At 40.1% G+C, this 4,701-nt stretch overlaps 1 protein-coding gene across 6 annotated transcripts in view; it reads right to left on the bottom strand.

Moving 5' to 3' along the window:
- Window positions 1–4,580: 4,580 nt before the first annotated feature.
- LOC307038379 (uncharacterized protein) overlaps window positions 4,581–4,701 on the bottom strand; it is a 3,620-nt gene continuing 3,499 nt past the window's right edge. For all 6 annotated transcript variants that reach the window (XM_079696294.1, XM_079696296.1, XM_079696295.1 and 3 more), the window contains one exon: window positions 4,581–4,701. This exon is cut by the window's right edge and continues 869 nt beyond it. The gene's annotated coding sequence lies outside the window, so the exon portion shown is untranslated.

Below are 4,701 nucleotides of genomic sequence, written 5' to 3'. Positions count from 1 at the left end.
TGTGCCAGCTTTATATAGTGTCTTCTGCTGATCAATCATTACTGAACATATTGACCATAAACATGTGGAACAAACTAATGCTGATAACACTTAGTACTTTGAGCATGTTATCAGGAAAACAGCACTAACTACAAAGCACACAAACATACTGTAAATGATCTAGAAGTACCTGTATGATGGAGTGTAGGTCCCACATATTTTGATAGTCAGTTTACCAAAATTCAAAAAGTAGGTTTAGGTTTTCTACACCTTCCTAAAAATTTAATTCAAGGACTTTTCAAGGACTTTACAGGCCATATTCCCTCAAAGGACCCAACACAGTTTAGTTTGAGACGCAGATGGAAGTAGATTACTGTTGTGAGAAGGAGCAGGCTTTACAGAAGCTCAGAGACAAAGAGAGAGAAAGAGTTTCAGTGATGGCAGACTGTCTCTTCTTTCTCTAACACAGCAAAACAATAGGCTGAGCGACAGAGACATAGACTTGTTTACAAGTTGAAGAACAAACTAAATAGCTGACATTTTCAAGAATGTACAATATATATAAACTCAAACACATTTCATTACCAATGTGCATTTTCAATAACTCTAAAGGCCTTGTTCCCATGAAATTGTTTATAAGTAAGGGATAATGTGCTGCGACGCGGTCATTATGGGGAAAATAACACCGACAGACTGATCAGGAGCCCGACGCGAAGCGGAAGGATCTAGATCGGCATGAAGGATCAGAATCGAGTATTCTGTACTCTATTCTATACTCGATTCTGATTGGTCAATTCAGAACACGTGACACATTGTTAATACCGAACAGACAGACCGCTGTCAAGGACTTTTTACGCAGCGGTCCAGACATAGACATCAAACGGCGACACATATTCAGTTGCCAGTTACTTTGGCATTAGGGCAGGGATATCTAGATACTTTCCAAGGTTTGACAAAATGAATTGTGCTACTTTTAAAGCAAGCAGCGATGTTTTCAAATCTGTAATCAAAAAGCTCCTCAAAAACACTATCGAAGCAGTTCCTGCCGTTGCTACGTTAGTTCAAACAGTAACAACGGACTATTTTTCTTAGCGGATGCATGTCAATTTAAATCAATGCATACAACTATTTTTTTAATCAATAAAATCATTTTCTAAATCCATAAAAGCATTTCAATTAATATTGGGATTCATAACGTTACTTTGTTGAGAATGTGGCCATGTAATAAGCGGGATAATGTGCTGCGACGCGGTCATTATGGAGAAAAGAACACCTTCATGCCGATCTAGATCCCTCCGCTTCACGTTGGGCTCCTGATCATAATGACCGCGTCGCAGCACATTATCCCTTACTTATTTGTGGTGTGCATTTCTGCGTAGGAAATGTGGTGTTATTACATATCATTTAAGTTATTTGAAATTACATTTTTACCATTATAATGTGGATTATCTGTTGAAATTGTTGTTTAAAACTCACTCCATGGCTGGTCAGTAAAAATAGGTCAATGCAACAAAATAATGATCATCCACTTGTTCAAACATTGATGACAGTGAGATAAGGTGACCTCAATGAGGCTGTTCATTGGCTGATATGATCAAAGACTTTCCAGAAACCAAAGTCAGATGACTATCAAATATATTTTCTCCCTTTGCTTCCTCAATAAATGCAGTATAGTTACAAAGTCTGACTTTTAAAGAACAACACAAAGTTATAAAAACATCTACAGGCAGGAAGTAGCAGAATGATGTAAGCTTTATCTGATCTTCAACACAACCTTATTCGTCCTAACTGATATTAAACAAAAAGTGCTGAGTCATGAAGTCAAAATATGACAAAGTGTAAAGCAGCTGAAAAAAGAGTGACTGTGTTCATAGAGCCTGAGATCTCACCAACATCTGAGACAACAGCAATTTAGATCTAGATGTGAACAGGCAGAAAGAAGTATTAGAGGAAGAGAGATAGAAAGTAGAGATCATAATACTAACATTATCTCCTTCAAAGCAGCAATATCTAACATTTCAATGATATGCCTTAGAATAATGACGCCATTGGTGTTTAGATTGGTTCCCTGAACGCCTCGCTTCACAATGCAGTTCTGTCTGTTACCTGGTCGCAGACAGAAAAGATGTTATCAACATTTTGGTTTCACATTTTGTTTGGAAGAAACGCAGTGGACCTTTTTATTAGCAGCTCTCGTAGCCCCTGCGACCAAGTCACACAAACATATGAGTCACCCCACCACTGTCACTTCTGTCACGGTTTGGGGTTTTTGTTATAACTTTCCACCTTTTTATTTGTAAATGTTTTCCTCCTTGTGTCTTGTCTGGTCCTACTTCCTGTGTTTGCCTTCCTGTGTCTGATTGTCTCATTGTGTTCACCTGTTGCCCTTGTGTTTCTGCCTCCCCCGCCCAGCTGTGTCTTGTCCTGTGATTACCCTTCTGTGTATTTAGTCTTGTCTTCCCCTGCTCTCCGTGTCCGATCGTCTTTCATGTCACGCTCCATGTTGGTCCATCTTACCTGCTCGTCTTCCTTGTCCGTGCTACCTGCCTGTTCCCTTCTGTAAGTGTGTTCCTGTCTCTCCTGCTCCACGCTTTTTGTTCATGTTAAGTTTCTTGTTTTTCTCTGTCATCGGCTTTTTAATAAAGCTTGTTTTTTGTTACCTGACCTTTTGTCCTCTAAACTGCATTTGTGTCCTGATTTTCCCCAACCGCTACATTTGAAGGAAGCCATATAAGACAATGGATATGACTCACTTTGACAATCTCCCTCCTTCATTACAACCAAAAAAGATATCATCACAAATGTACAAACTATTGTCTCAACACAACAACACTGTTTCCATACCAACACACGAATGGGCATCAGATCCAAATCAGACAGACATTAACTGCCACACCATCTGCAATAAAACATTTAGCATGTCCCGTAACTGAAATACAACTCATTCAATACAAGTGACCCGGTTTCGGTCGGAGGTCATGAGAAAGCTGTCAGAGGTCCTCAAAATCTGCAACCCCTCACCCCCTCCATCGCTCTCTTATAGGAGATGTATCCTCCATCTCTCTCCCACTACATCTCCAAACTTTCATTATCATAGCAATAACTTTAAGAAAAACTCTTCTACTCAACTGGAGAGACAGAACAAAATGATCGATTAACCATTCGCTCAATCGTTCAACAGATCATGCAGACCTGGGAAAACTCTCTTCAACACAGAATGACAATATAACCCCCGTCAGTAAAACCTGTCTCCTTTCATACTCTACATTCAGAGCAGATTCCTCTTCACACACGTTTGGCCGGACCCTTCCCAACAAAGGGTCCCCTCACAGTAACACATTAGCACAATGCTCTCTCTGCTGCACGTCCCTTCCTTTCCCTTTCTCCTTGCTGTCTTGATGTTTTTGTTTCTTTGTATATATCATTCAGTCTCTTTATTGTCATTATTAATGTTATTATAATTTATTTTGTTTGTGGTAAACACGTTTTTTGCAAATCTGTTTGTATGCGATGTGAGAAATGATAATAAAAAGTCAAACAAAAAAAAGGAAGGAACGCATTGTGTGCTGTATTGCTTTTGTATTATTACTGTGTTTATTAAAGGTCCCATGTCATGGCCATTTCCACTGATCATAATTCCATTGTTGAGGTCTACTAGAATAGATTTATATTGTTCAATGTTCCAAACTCACATTGGTTTCTCAAACAGCATCTCTGTAAACTACGTGTATTCACTGAATTTCACTCTCTGCCTTTAACGGCTCGTTGTAGCTCCAGTAGCTCCAGCCCCCACCCTGTGAGCACAGTGTGCTCTGATTGGTCGGGACGTTGTGAATCGCGCTGAGCTCCGTGGAGGTGTGGTTTCCTTTTTTAGCGATACACAGCCAAACTCACCCTGAGCACACAAAGTCACAACCGAAGTAAAAACAATAAGTGTGGCTTGATATTGAGTAAGACAAAGGTTGATAAACGCTGTGAGAATGGGTCTGCAGAGAGAATGGGTCTGCAGAGAGAATGGGTCTGCAGAAAGAACTCCGCCTCGATCCCAACTGTCTGTTATCAGCCTGCAGCCAGGGAGGAGAGATCAGCAGAGCTGCCTGCACTGAGTGTGTGTGTGAGGAAGTCCGTGGATTTGTCAATTTGGACAAATCAGCGGGGGCTTAACGTAACGGCTCCGCGGACGTAACGTAACGGCTCCACGGATTGGTCCATTTGGTTACGGGTAACGCATGACATCATGAGTTACCCGGAAGAATCAATGGAGAGTGACGTATCTCCAACGAGGCGTTTTGGGGAGGTCTTCTCTGTGTTAGAGTTTTACTCCCTACAGGGTGTACGTTGAGAGTTTTGACTCTGCAGACCGTTTACATGCAGAAAAACCTTCATAACACACAAGGGGACGGGTGATAACCGGAAAAGCATGACATGGGACCTTTAAATAAAATGTTAACAATTTCCTTATTATATATGAACATTGGGGTTTATGTTATAATGTGTATTTCGAAATATATAAGACACTTCTATGTTATTATTGGTTTTCGAACAATAACATGTTCTTTTATTTTCAAAGCATCATTGTGAAGAAAAGTCCTGACGGAGTATTGCAGTGATTTGTTTGTGCTTTTATTCAAATGTATGAGAACATGAAAACAGTATATTTAACTTTATTAGATGATTGTTGCCTTGAAACTTCGTCGTTCAGGTTTCATGTACAGGACAAAC

This window comes from Notothenia rossii (assembly GCF_949606895.1).
Source record: "Notothenia rossii genome assembly, contig: SUPER_4_unloc_1, whole genome shotgun sequence".
Classification (NCBI taxonomy): domain Eukaryota; kingdom Metazoa; phylum Chordata; class Actinopteri; order Perciformes; family Nototheniidae; genus Notothenia; species Notothenia rossii.
Note: the sequence above shows the minus strand (reverse complement) of the source record. Positions and strands in the feature narration are given on the sequence as shown.